The sequence below is a fragment of the Abramis brama genome, assembly GCF_963993115.1.
Source record: "Abramis brama genome assembly, chromosome: 15".
In the NCBI taxonomy this organism is placed as follows: Eukaryota; Metazoa; Chordata; class Actinopteri; order Cypriniformes; family Leuciscidae; genus Abramis; species Abramis brama.
In genome coordinates, this window is record NC_139977.1 from 12,310,992 (window position 1) to 12,326,358 (window position 15,367).

The following is a 15,367-nucleotide window of genomic DNA, read 5'->3' on the forward strand; positions in this document are numbered from 1 at the left end:
GGTTAGGGTCCCTCACACGGTTTGCAGCTTGACGTGCTGTGAGGGCTTGTGTGCATCAGTGATGCTGAGAGCTACGCCACTGGTACTTCACAACTACTGCTAGGGTCACCCATAGTGGACAGGTCTCAGCTGAGATGCCAGACGAAGACAAACCACCTGATTCTGGACAGCAGAAGATTGACCTGATGTTCCTGGCAGAAGATCACTGTCTTGTTACAACGACAACAACATCAGCGGTACCGGAATGGAAGAAAATTCATGATTCAAGGAAAAACTGATTATTTGTGGAAGTCATCAATGGATCAATGGAAGCAACCGATCGAACAGAACAAGGTAAAAAAGTTTAATATTAGCAAAGGCTGCATTCTTTCTTCAGCATTTTTGTAAAAGCATTCGGCCAATTAAATCAGAGGAATGCTAATATTATCATTTCTTACATTCTTGTATATGTATGATAAATATGAAATAATTCTCTTCTAAATTCAGGCACACGATCATATACAGGTAAGCAGAGAAAATGATTAAAATACAACAATTACTATTCACAGGTAAACACTATCACAGTAATCTGAACTTCATAAACAGACACTGTTCTTCTGTTTTGTCCTTGAAAAATAGCTTGATTGTAACTCTACACCCTTGCTTCATTTAGTATACCAGTTCTATGAATATGCAAATTAAGCAGCTCAGAGATCCACTCATTGACAATCACGTTGATCTGATTGGTTACAAGGTAGTTTGTGTTTCACTGCAGTTTTAAGGGGAAAACACTCAGCAGTGTTGCTGACTTATGAATTTGCACATGGTTTGTCTTAAAGCATATTAAAAACACCACAGACATATAAATGTCAGGATGTACACTCGGATAACAAGGTTAGAAGGATTCAGAATAACTTTTAATGGAGCTTTCGTTGGACAGCAGGTAAATTCAGATGCACAAACAGATACTGTGAGAATAACATTGATGAATGATCGTCTTTTCTCTCGTAGATAACGGCAGGCTTGAATGTGGCATGAAACACAATCCGAGGAACACAGAGCATGGACACCAAGGAGAATGTGGGATCTCAGGACGAGTTAAACAGGTAAGTATCACAAGTATCACAGGTAAGTATCACAAGGATGTACTGTGGAAACAGACTGGAACAGTTCAGGAACAATAGTCTGAAATGCACAGAGAGCAGGTTAGTGGGTCTTTCCTAGTTCAAGGTTCGACAGGGACTGGAGGTGAGGTGTGTTCCTTTGTAGTGCTCAGTGATTGCTGGGATTGATGACAGGTGTAGGTGATTAGTATTCGGGTGAGTGTGATCTTTGTGTTGTGGATGTGAATGAGCCTGACTGATTCCTGACAATAAACATTAAAAACTTGAATTTCACCACAGGGGGACTTTAAAAAGTCCACCGCAAGGATCCATTAGGCGTCTATTCAAAGGGTAGAAATACATGCAGAAATACTCATAAGATATTCTTATAAAAAGATGTGAAATAGTTTTTTGTGTGAATAGAATACAACAGAAAACATTTAGCTTTAAATATTTAATTTTGATCTCATTCATACTTTTGAGAAATTGTTTTTTTTCTCCAGCCACCACTGTAATAAATTAAAATAGCAATAATGGGAAATGGAAACAAATAATAATACAAATCAATATTGCATGAGTTCATGTTATCATAATACTGTACTTGAAACAATGAATCAGTCCTCCATTGGTCAAAGAGCTCAATCGTCAATCGCTGTTGTCACAGAAATGGACATTAGTTTTCTTTTCTCGTTGTTGTATTTCTGCTGACACATCCATAGATTTCCCACTCTCCTATTTAACTGAAGTGTCGTCTGCTGAGGGAGTCAAAGCTGAACAATAAGAGCAAACAACAGGTTTATGTGTTATTTTCATGATTCTAATTGGTTAAATTTAGATTTTTTTATTTTTATTTCTGTGGTGCCATGTACTTACCTATGCTTGCAGGGTCCACAATCTGGACTGAATGGCCTGTCCGTCCTCCAACAAGATCTGTGTGATGCCACCTTCAGCTCCGGCATTAGTCACCGAGGTCACACTCACCGGCTGGCTCATGCCGAGCAGGGTCGGGGGGGTCACACAGAGATATGCTTTCACCAGCACTGCCACTTGACTGGAGGAACTGGGACGGACTCAGCAGAACAGGCTGTGGAGGTGCAGGGCTGGACAGCTCTGGGGCTTCTGGTGGTGTAGGTTGGGCAGTGTCTTCAGCTGGACACAAGGCAGGCTGTATCTGGATGGCCTATCAGACAAGAGGAGAGCACTCTTAAAGGATAAGTTTGCCCACCAGGTTTGTCCCAGGCAACAGGGAACATTCTCACAAATGAAGCCAGGCAAGTTTTTATGAACAAACATTCTTCCATTAACGTTAATAGAACATTTGTTCAAAGTTATATGTTTTTAAATAACATTCTCAAAACTTTAGCACAAAAACAATGAGTTTTTTTTCTGAAATATTTTAGTTGGATGTTTATCTAACATTTTTTTAAATGTTTCAACTTGTGTTCAGAGAACATTCAAAAGTAACCACATAATGTTTGCAAAATTATAAAATTGAATGTTCCCTTAACGTTCGCATTAACCAACAAAAGTTTTTAAAATGTTTAAAACTAGAGGTTTTGAAAGCCATGAAATAACGTTTTCATAAGTTAATGGGAACATTAACAAAAAGTTCAAAACAAAAATGTATAAAAAATGATTACATAATCAGGTTTTCAAGCATTTAATTTTAATGGATTTTTGTTTCTTCACTTATACTATCAGAACAGTTGATCACCCTGAAACTTTTTGCATTTATTCAGAAAAACTTGTATGCATTAATACATTGTATGCAAAATGTAAAATAAAATGTATGCAAAATGTATGCATAAAAAATGTATGCATTAATATATCATAAATGAATAGATCCATATAAATAATGATCATTTCAGGACAGGGTCACCTGGAGATGTGCAAAGATCTTGGGCTGCAGTGAGGTGAGAGAGCTGAAGAGCTGCACAGCCTCTGGAGAAAGAGTGTCACTCTCTTCCAAGAGTCCTTCCTTCTGAGGGGACACTGTCAATATAACAGCAGTACACTAGATTATGTGGCAGGGTAAACAATGCTTATACTTGGACTACAGGTATGTGCTTTCTTTTTGAGGCAGGACCTTTCCTCTGCTCTCTAAATTGTATTGAATGATTCCAAGATTATTGTTTTAATAATGTATGTCAGATTTCAAACAATATCTCAACAGTATTTTACCATCCACAGTAGCAGGAGTCAGGGTCAAAGTCTCTGGAAGCAGGTTATTAGCCTCTGCTTTCCATTGCAACAACAACATCAAAAACATCCAAATAAATGCTTACTACAGAAAATGGTTGGCATATTTGTGCTCACCAATCTAATGCTTTACAAACATGTTTTCTGTATCTGAGGTAGCCGGTGGTCCCGCCGTCAGCTGAAGAGCTTTCTGAGCCTCATGGATGTGGTTCTTGATGTCATTGACAGTGGGAAAGTAACACAGACTGTGTCTCTCAGGCACTTCCTCTGACAAAGCAACGGTAAATATTTTTCCAGCAAATAAAACAAAGGAGATTTGAAACCATCTGAGTCATACCTGAGCTGCTTGCGGACAGTGTAAACTTGGTTATGACCTTGTGCTACCAACTCACAGATCTTCTCTGCCACGAGCGGGTGTAGTCGAGAGGGTAGGGACGCCCCATCCTCCATCGTGACGTCCTGCATGGCTTCACTGTCCAGCTCCTCTGTCTCTTCCTCTTCATCTTCATTTTGTTCTTCCTCTGCAAAGCAGATCTGCTCTGGAAGTGGAGGCAGGTTTGCAGTGTCCACGTCATGGTACAGGTGAGCTTTCTCTGTGGGGAGCTGGGTGTAATACCTGTCTTGGCTTTGTAGAGTATGTTTTGATTCGTTTCTTGCTCTGACCCTTTTTTAGGTTGAACGCCCTTCCTCCTTGGACCAAACTGGCTTTCCATCACAATGGCTCTGCTCCCTTAAAACCATATTAAAGATCAAGATAAAATGACTTTGTGTGCATATTGTAAAACCATTACATTATCTGCAACAACAGCATTCAATCAAGGCTTAAGAACAAGGCATGTCTGTCACGGTTGAGGAATTCATTGACGCTTCCTTGCGCTGTGTGTGTGTATTTGTGAATGAATGTGTGTGTGTGTGGGCGTGGTCGCTGATTATCCTCCGGGGGAATCAGCGACAGGTGTTGTGCATTACCACTGCCTATTTATACTCACCTTATGCGTCTTGTGTTTGTCAGATCGTTGTTTTGTGGATGTTGCCTGTTGTGTTCCTGTTTCTTCGGCTCCTCGTGTCTCCTGCTTTGTCTTCGTCTGGAAGTTCGCTGTTGCAGTTTATGTCTTCACTCTTCACCGACACTGGGTTCATCACTTCACGTCTGACCATCGGATCGAGTTGTCCACGCAAGCCTGCGCTGCCTTGCCATCATCATCATCGGAGATTACCATCGCACTGAGAAGGATCTTGTGATCTACACACCTCTCTTGTGAACTGCATCTGCGATCTTCCAACATTACTGAGAACTTTGTCTGCCTTCCTATTCACTCTGAGACTGGTGCTATACATTCTAATAAAGATCTGTTTTACTTGCTATTGTCCCCTCTATCCATTCGTTACAATGTCCAGCCTTGACATGCAACTTGCTATTACAAGCATTCTCATTCTAGAAACAATTTGACTGAACAAAAATCTGGACAAATTAGTATAGAAGCTTGTTCACGCCATAGAATAAAAAATGGAATTAAAAAGGACTAGGGTAATTATCTTACAATTCTGACTTTTTTTCATGCAATTGTGAGTGTACATCTCGCAATTCTGACTTTTTTTCTCAGAACTGTGTGATATAAACTCGCAGTTGCGAAATATAATGTCAGAAATGTAAAATAAAAGTTAAATCAATAAAAGTCAGACTTTTCTCAGAATTGCAAGTTTATATCTTGCAATTCTTTATTTTTCGTAATTGCAAGTTTATAACTGAGATAAAAAGTTGCAATTATCTCTTAAATTGTTTTATTCCATAATGATTTGGTCTGATTGTGGTCTAATTTTGTGAGCCAATATACCATAGCATTATTCAGATGTCCCCAAATTGACAGACATCGATTAAACGCCCCCACCCCCAGACTAATGAGCGAGCAGGAACGAGTGAGAGTTAACAGATGAAATAAGTGCAAAATTGTCTTTTATTAATACAACTGAACTATACTCCATAGTGATTCTGGGCTTCTTCGCCCGAAAACGGGCGAAAACTTGAACGTTTCGAATTGTTTAATTTTTTTGCTTCATCGGATGGGGGTGAAACTTGGTGACTTTTGTTTTATTACCTATTTGAACACACAAAAAAATCAAGGAGATGATTCTGATATGTTAAAGGGTCGTAAAAAAAAAGTCACACTTAGCTTCCTCCCGCCCGAAAACGGGCGACATAGGAAATGAATGGGAAATACGAAAAAATAGGAAAACTCAGAGAAACTTTTGGTGGTACAAGCTACAGATCAGCCACTGTGCTGAAAAAAAGTGTACAGCAATGAAGGGGTGACACTCTAAAACATCAAGAGTGCAAATAAGACACCCTCCCCCCCCCACCCCCACCCCCCCACACACACACACATACACAAACACACACACACACACACAGAGAAATGAACTGGTAAGACTGAAACAGCAAATTTTGCCCCAAACTATATAAAAATTATATAATCATAATAACTCCAAAACTATAGCAAGGAGAGTCAAAAGGTAGGTATCGTTTGAAAGAACTCTTTTTAAATTTTTTGAAAATATAAATTACATTACATTTGGACATTGTCCTGCCAAGAAACAGCGGATAAAAGACAATATATATATATATAATTTTTATTATGATTTTGCATATCTTTCTTATTTGTCATGGAATAACTCAGGAAGGAAATAAGGTAGGAGGAAAATTCTTTTTTAGTGAAGTCCCCCTACATGTTAGCTGCATCTGGATAAAAAAAAATAATTTTTGGATAAAGGAATCAAAAGTTACAGCATTTGGAAAAGAGACAGCCTTTTTGTACAGTCTTTGACACCCCCTCATGGGCAATTTTTTCTCCATGAAGAATATCTTGTCATAAAAGCAATAGATTATGTTAATTTTGGGCTCATTTTAATTGTAATAATATGCTGTAAAAAATGAAGTGCCATTTTCAATTATCTGAGAATGTTTCATGAGCTGTATGATGTTTTTGACACATTGCAGTACATTATTTTATAGATTATGAAAAAAAAGAAATTCTATTTATCAGCAAATAACTCAGCAATACTTAAGAGTTTTTCAAAGTGGATACATTCACTGTAAAGTTCAGACTCTAAGCTTTCAAATGACATCAACTTTGTGTTAATCAAGGCAAGATTTTTTAAAAATATGGTAAAGAATATTTTCGCAGCTAGGTGGCGCCTGCTGGCGGTACACTCGGTTTTAGAGGGATTACTCAACACTCGTTAGGAGTTAATAAATGTAATTAGATGCATTAAAAAGCTGAGATCCTAAGCTTTAAAATGATATATAATTTGTGTTGTTCCATTCAGTGGTTGCTTAGTAATATATTTTTTTCTTTCCGAATGGGAATAAATCAAATAAAAAAATAAAAAAGCTATAGGCCGCCTATAGGCGGTTATAGGACATGACACAAATTAATACATTTTGGAGCCACTAGATGGCGCTCTTCTCACTTGAATTTTTTTTTTTTTTAGGCCTGCACTCTATTTTGATGTGAAATGTTGCATTTATTGAAAAATAAAATAAAATAAATAAAATAAAAATATATATATTAATTCTAATGGAAAAAATAGCTCATAAAAATTATATAATTAATGCAAAGTATCATAAAAAATTCTAAAAATTCTAAATAATAATCAGAAAACATTATAGAACAAAAATATATTTGATTGGTTATCCTGGGAAAAAGTAAAGTAAAATTTTAAGGCTTCGCCCGTTTTCGGGCGGGAGGAAGCTAAGTGTGACTATTTTACGAAAAAGCCCAGAGGGTTAAAAAAACAAGCTCTAAACTGCATTGGTGTAGCAATATTATAATAAAATAATATATTTTATTAGTTCTATTTAATTTCTTCATTATTAGATGTTAACTACTCTATTATATATGCATACACATACACACACACTCACCAGCCACTTTATTAGAGGACACTTGAGTGTTAGTGAACTGATGATCTGAGATGATTTGAGCTTTGTGACTGTGCATTATCCTGCTGGAAGTATCCATCAGGAATAATCGACAGATTAATGGATTATCGTAGTTGCAGCCCTAGATATTATGAATTATTATATTATTTAACTAGCCAACAATGATATTAGTGGATGCAGACAATAAATATTTATTGATTTGCAAGTTAGCAAACATAACACAGTAAACAAAGCATATACTTGCACGCTTTAAAATAAATCAAAATGATTTGTTCATTTTCTTTTGTTATAGGAGAAAAATCAAATGGCAGTAATGATTCAATGTGACACAATGTGTCTTTGCTTTCTTCTTTTCAGCTGCTCAATGTTTCTAGAAAGAAACTTTAAGTTTCTTTTCGCCCTTGGTGTCTGCAATTACAAAGACACAGGTTAAAAAACGAATTAATTTAATAATTTGAGCAGATATATTGTTTTATTTGGTCAGCTACTGGACATTTACCAGGCTAGAAAAAGAACAAGAAAAGTCAATGCAAGAATGGTATGTTCACTTTAAAGATGAATTTCAACACACAGATTCATTCATGAACCCAGTTCCTAACAGTGATGCTAGCCTTAACAAACACAACTACATACACACAAAGATGATTAATATATATATATATACACAGGGGCAGTATTTCAGATACTTGAAATACAAAATATTATTTTGTATTTTAAAGCCTTTGGAAAAAATCAAATGTAATTTGTATTTAAATACATTTAAGATGAGTATTTTTATATTTTCAAAATACATAAAATACTTTTTGCCAGTCAACCTCTTTATCAGGGTATTGATTTTGTGCATCAACTAGTTCAGACATTACTAGCTCAACATTGGATCAGCGATTTTTTTTTTTTTATATATAAATGTCATGATCAATTCTACTTGATGATTAAAGTTAAAATAGTGCATTATTCACTTCAGTTAACATGAAAGAATAAAAGAAAGAATAGTTGATTTTTATCATGTTAGGGGTGGGTGATATGACATTACATATCATAGCGATGATATAAAGTTTGAATTGATGAAACTTTTTCTAAATCGTTTACATAGATGGGCCTATTTGTGGAGTAAGTAAATATCCGTGCAGCTTTTAGTGGGCAGGAATAATTGGAACGTTGGAGTGGAAAAAGAAGCACTGATGAATGATACTCCAGAAAAATCTTCAGCTTTTAGTTTTATTGTACATAAAAAATAATAATCAAAAAGTAATAGACTACATTGTAACCAGAAATAAGTATATAAATGGCTGCTATTTTGCATACATTTATTTGTAATTGCCAGAAAGAAAGAAAGAAAGAAAGAAAGAAAGAAAGAAAGAAAGAAAGAAAGAAAGGGCAGAGGTGTGGTAGGAATGAAAAGTCAATAGGCCTGTAGTTTCTTCATTCCCTGCACTGGATGGCCAATTTCACATGTATTTTGTGTATTTTCAAAATACAAAATACTGTATTTGTATTTAAATACATATTTTCACATGTTTACATTTAAATGATCCCAAGCATTATATGTCAGTCCAGTAGATTAAAAATCAACACAACTGTTTCTGAAGCCTTGAAGCCTGAACGCACTTGCTGCAAGCTCTTCACAACTCTACAATTTGGTAAGTCTTAGTGATTTGTGGTACTTCTTGATTCATTATCATGGAGCAGCGTCGGTCACGAAGAATCAGGGCTCTTCCCACACGCCTGAGGGGATTGGTGGAGGAGGGCGTCTCTTCCAGTCCGGAACCTTGTGAGCTTCCACAGCTGGCAGCTGTAACGTTGGTCAGGTCAGATCACACTTACAGCTGCATCTCTGGCAAAGCTCGAAGACCCACGGGTTTGGAAGAACGCTACGTGAAGAACGCTGCTGTCCTTCCTGACATCCGTCCAGCCATCCGTCCAGCAGTCTCAGGCTCTTCAGTGGACGCGCGTCAGCAGGATGAGCCTGTCTCCATCCACGGCTACAGCGTAGAGGCCTACCAGGACATCTACCGCTCTGTGGTGGAGCCCATGCTGAAGACACGCAGTGGCCGGCAGCGTCCCTACAGCCTTAAACTTGGACGGAAGATCAAGCAGCGACTGTGGGAGGCTCTCAACCGCCCTTCACTGGAGGAGACGGAGCATCCTGATGGACGTGTCCGGATCACTGAGAGCTTCGCCACAACCAGCAGTGGCTTCGCTCCTCGAATCGACGTGGACATCAGTGAAGAGCCCCTGCCCGAGGAACCCCGAAGAAAGAAGCCCAGACACTGAGTCATCACTGTGTCACATGGAGCCCGGAGTATCACAGCGGGACCTGTATGTAAATACTGTATATAGTTACAGAGCAAGTTTATAGTTTTATGAGTAAGTTTTATTTTGTAGAGTAAATTTAGAGTTTTATGAGTAACGTCAAGTTTTATTTTCTAGAGGTGTTTTGCACATTGTTGTTGTGAGGTTGTCAGGATGTTTTTGGTGATTGTCAAAGCACTGATATGCTGCTCATAGGTTGTTCTAAGTGGTTTTTAGCGTTTTGCTACACGGTTGTTGGGATGTTTTGGATGGTTTCTTGTGTGTTGACATGCGTTTGCCAAGGTTTTTTGCGCGGTTGTTAGCGTGTTGCTGGACTAGACTGGTTTTTCATGCATTGCTATGTGGTTGTCAGGATGTTTAGAGTAGCCTAGTTGGTTGATATGCGGTTGCTTAGGTTAGGGAAGGTTAGGGTCTCTCACACGGTTTGCAGCTTGACGTGCTGTGAGGGCTTGTGTGCATCAGTGATGCTGAGAGCTACGCCACTGGTACTTCACAACTACTGCTAGGGTCACCCATAGTGGACAGGTCTCAGCTGAGATGCCAGACGAAGACAAACCACCTGATTCTGGACAGCAGAAGATCGACCTGATGTTCCTGGCAGAAGATCACTGTCTTGTTACAACGACAACAACATCAGCGGTACCGGAATGGAAGAAAATTCATGATTCAAGGAAAACTGATTATTTGTGGAAGTCATCAATGGATCAATGGAAGCAACCGATCGAACAGAACAAGGTAAAAAAGTTTAATATTAGCAAAGGCTGCATTCTTTCTTCAGCATTTTTGTAAAAGCATTCGGCCAATTAAATCAGAGGAATGCTAATATTATAATTTCTTACATTCTTGTATATGTATGATAAATATGAAATAATTCTCTTCTAAATTCAGGCACATGATCATATACAGGTAAGCAGAGAAAATGATTAAAATACAACAATCACTATTCACAGGTAAACACTATCACAGTAATCTGAACTTCATAAACAGACACTGTTCTTCTGTTTTGTCCTTGAAAAATAGCTTGATTGTAGCTCTACACCCTTGCCTCATTTAGTATACCGGTTCTATGAATATGCAAATTAACCAGCTCAGAGATCCACTCATTGACAATCACATTGATCTGATTGGTTACAAGGTAGTTTGTGTTTCACTGCAGTTTTAAGGGGAAAACACTCAGCAGTGTTGCTGACTTATGAATTTGCACATGGTTTGTCTTAAAGCATATTAAAAACACCACAGACATATAAATGTCAGGATGTACACTCGGATAACAAGGTTAGAAGGATTCAGAATAACTTTTAATGAAGCTTTCGTTGGACAGCAGGTAAATTCAGATGCACAAACAGATACTGTGAGAATAACATTGATGAATGATCGTCTTTTCTCTCGTAGATAACGGCAGGCTTGAATGTGGCATGAAACACAATCCGAGGAACACAGAGCATGGACACCAAGGAGAATGTGGGATCTCAGGACGAGTTAAAGAGGTAAGTATCACAAGTATCACAGGTAAGTATCACAAGGATGTACTGTGGAAACAGACTGGAACAGTTCAGGAACAATAGTCTGAAATGCACAGAGAGCAGGTTAGTGGGTCTTTCCTAGTTCAAGGTTCGACAGGGACTGGAGGTGAGGTGTGTTACTTTGTAGTGCTCAGTGATTGCTGGGATTGATGACAGGTGCAGGTGATTAGTATTCGGGTGAGTGTGATCTTTGTGTTATGGATGTGAATGAGCCTGGGGTGCGTTTCCCGAAAGCATCGTTAGCCAACTATGGTCGCAAGTTCCCTCGTTACCAATAGAGTTCAATGGACATTGCGATGAACTTGCGACCATAGTTGGCCAACGATGCTTTCGGGAAACGCACCCCTGACTGATTCCTGACAATAAACATTAAAAACTTGAATTTCACCACAGGGGGACTTTAAAAAGTCCACCGCAAGGATCCATTAGGCTTCTATTCAAAGGGTAGAAATACATGCAGAAATACTCATAAGATATTCTTATAAAAAGATGTGAAATAGTTTTTTGTGTGAATAGAATGCAACAGAAAACATTTAGCTTTAAATATTTAATTTTGATCTCATTCATACTTTTGAGAAATTGTTTTTTTTCTCCAGTCACCACTGTAGTAAATTAAAATAGCAATAATGGGAAATGGAAACAAATAATAATACAAATCAATATTGCACGAGTTCATGTTATCATAATACTGTACTTGAAACAATGAATCAGTCCTCCATTGGTCAAAGAGCTCAATCGTCAATCGCTGTTGTCACAGAAATGGACATTAGTTTTCTTTTCTCGTTGTTGTATTTCTGCTGACACATCCATAGATTTCCCACTCTCCTATTTAACTGAAGTGTCGTCTGCTGAGGGAGTCAAAGCTGAACAATAACAACAAACAACAGGTTTATGTGTTATTTTCATGATTCTAATTGGTTAAATTTAGATTTTTTTATTTTTATTTCTGTGGTGCCATGTACTTACCTATGCTTGCAGGGTCCACAATCTGGACTGAATGGCCTGTCCGTCCTCCAACAAGATCTGTGTGATGCCACCTTCAGCTCCGGCATTAGTCACCGAGGTCACACTCACCGGCTGGCTCATGCCGAGCAGGGTTGGGGGGGTCACACAGAGATATGCTTTCACCAGCACTGCCACTTGACTGGAGGAACTGGGACGGACTCAGCAGAACAGGCTGTGGAGGTGCAGGGCTGGACAGCTCTGGGGCTTCTGGTGGTGTAGGTTGGGCAGTGTCTTCAGCTGGACACAAGGCAGTCTGTATCTGGATGGCCTATCAGACAAGAGGAGAGCACTCTTAAAGGATAAGTTTGCCCACCAGGTTTGTCCCAGGCAACAGGGAACATTCTCACAAATGAAGCCAGGCAAGTTTTTATAAACAAACATTCTTCCATTAACGTTAATAGAACATTTGTTCAAAGTTATATGTTTTTAAATAATGTTCTCAAAACTTTAGCACAAAAACAATGAGGTTTTTTTTCTGAAATATTTTAGTTGGATGTTTATCTAACATTTTTTTAAATGTTACAACTTGAATGTTCAGAGAACATTCAAAAGTAACCTTCACATAATGTTTGCAAAATTATAAAATTGAATGTTCCCTTAACGCAGTGGTTCTCAATCCTGGTCCTGGGGACCCACAGCTCTGCACATTTTATATGTCTCCTTTATCTGACACACCCAGTTCAGTTCAGAGCTCTTTCCTAACGAGCTGATGATCTGAATCAGGTGTGTTAAATGAGGGAGACATACAAACTGTGCAGAGCTCTGGGTCCCCAGGACCAGGATTGAGAACCATTGCCTTAACGTTCGCATTTACCAACAAATGTTTTTAAAATGTTTAAAACTAGAGGTTTTGAAAGCCATGAAATAACGTTTTCATAAGTTAATGGGAACATTAACAAAAAGTTCAAAACAAAAATGTATAAAAAATGATTACATAATCAGGTTTTCAAGCATTTAATTTTAATGGATTTTTGTTTCTTCACTTATACTATCAGAACAGTTGATCACCCTGAAACTTTTTGCATTTATTCAGAAAAACTTGTATGCATTAATACATTGTATGCAAAATGTAAAATAAAATGTATGCAAAATGTATGCATAAAAAATGTATGCATTAATATATCATAAATGAATAGATCCATATAAATAATGATCATTTCAGGACAGGGTCACCTGGAGATGTGCAAAGATCTTGGGCTGCAGTGAGGTGAGAGAGCTGAAGAGCTGCACAGCCTCTGGAGAAAGAGTGTCACTCTCTTCCAAGAGTCCTTCCTTCTGAGGGGACACTGTCAATATAACAGCAGTACACTAGATTCTGTGGCAGGGTAAACAATGCTTATACTTGGACTACAGGTATGTGCTTTCTTTTTGAGGCAGGACCTTTCCTCTGCTCTCTAAATTGTATTGAATGATTCCAAGATTATTGTTTTAATAATGTATGTCAGATTTCAAACAATATCTCAACAGTATTTTACCATCCACAGTAGCAGGAGTCAGGGTCAAAGTCTCTGGAAGCAGGTTATTAGCCTCTGCTTTCCACTGCAACAACAACATCAAAAACATCAAAATAAATGCTTACTACAGAAAATGGTTGGCATATTTGTGCTCACCAATCTAATGCTTTACAAACATGTTTTCTGTATCTGAGGTAGCCGGTGGTCCCGCCGTCAGCTGAAGAGCTTTCTGAGCCTCATGGATGTGGTTCTTGATGTCATTGACAGTGGGAAAGTAACACAGACTGTGTCTCTCAGGCACTTCCTCTGACAAAGCAACGGTAAATATTTTTCCAGCAAATAAAACAAAGGAGATTTGAAACCATCTGAGTCATACCTGAGCTGCTTGCGGACAGTGTAAACTTGGTTATGACCTTGTGCTACCAACTCACAGATCTTCTCTGCCACGAGCGGGTGTAGTCGAGAGGGTAGGGACGCCCCATCCTCCATCGTGACGTCCTGCATGGCTTCACTGTCCAGCTCCTCTGTCTCTTCCTCTTCATCTTCATTTTGTTCTTCCTCTGCAAAGCAGATCTGCTCTGGAAGTGGAGGCAGGTTTGCAGTGTCCACGTCATGGTACAGGTGAGCTTTCTCTGTGGGGAGCTGGGTGTAATACCTGTCTTGGCTTTGTAGAGTATGTTTTAATTCGTTTCTTGCTCTGACCCTTTTTTAGGTTGAACGCCCTTCCTCCTTGGACCAAACTGGCTTTCCATCACAATGGCTCTGCTCCCTTAAAACCATATTAAAGATCAAGATAAAATGACTTTGTGTGCATATTGTAAAACCATTACATTATCTGCAACAACAGCATTCAATCAAGGCTTAAGAACAAGGCATGTCTGTCACGGTTGAGGAATTCATTGACGCTTCCTTGCGCTGTGTGTGTGTATTTGTGAATGAATGTGTGTGTGTGTGGGCGTGGTCGCTGATTATCCTCCGGGGGAATCAGCGACAGGTGTTGTGCATTACCACTGCCTATTTATACTCACCTTATGCGTCTTGTGTTTGTCAGATCGTTGTTTTGTGGATGTTGCCTGTTGTGTTCCTGTTTCTTCGGCTCCTCGTGTCTCCTGCTTTGTCTTCGTCTGGAAGTTCGCTGTTGCAGTTTATGTCTTCACTCTTCACCGACACTGGGTTCATCACTTCACGTCTGACCATCGGATCGAGTTGTCCACGCAAGCCTGCGCTGCCTTGCCATCATCATCATCATCGGAGATTACCATCGCACTGAGAAGGATCTTGTGATCTACACACCTCTCTTGTGAACTGCATCTGCGATCTTCCAACATTACTGAGAACTTTGTCTGCCTTCCTATTCACTCTGAGACTGGTGCTATACATTCTAATAAAGATCTGTTTTACTTGCTATTGTCCCCTCTATCCATTCGTTACATTGTCCAGCCTTGACATGCAACTTGCTATTACAAGCATTCTCATTCTAGAAACAATTTGACTGAACAAAAATCTGGACAAATTAGTAATAGAAGCTTGTTCACGCCATAGAATAAAAAATGGAATTAAAAAGGACTAGGGTAATTATCTTACAATTCTGACTTTTTTTCATGCAATTGTGAGTTTACATCTCGCAATTCTGACTTTTTTTCTCAGAACTGTGTGATATAAACTCGCAGTTGCGAAATATAATGTCAGAAATGTAAAATAAAAGTTAAAAAATCAATAAAAGTCAGACTTTTCTCAGAATTGCAAGTTTATATCTTGCAATTCTTTATTTTTCGTAATTGCAAGTTTATAACTGTGAGATAAAAAGTTGCAATTATCTCTTAAATTGTTTTATTCCATAATGATTTGGTC

At 38.5% G+C, this 15,367-nt stretch overlaps 1 pseudogene across 1 annotated transcript; it reads right to left on the reverse strand.

The window, feature by feature from the left end:
* Window positions 1-13,227: 13,227 nt before the first annotated feature.
* On the reverse strand, window positions 13,228-14,713 carry LOC311096985 (calcium-responsive transcription factor-like; annotated as a pseudogene). Its single transcript has 3 exons — window positions 14,590-14,713; window positions 13,693-14,285; window positions 13,228-13,601 (listed from the first exon to the last, which is right to left on the reverse strand). The product of its transcript is annotated as a calcium-responsive transcription factor-like (transcript).
* Window positions 14,714-15,367: the final 654 nt, after the last annotated feature.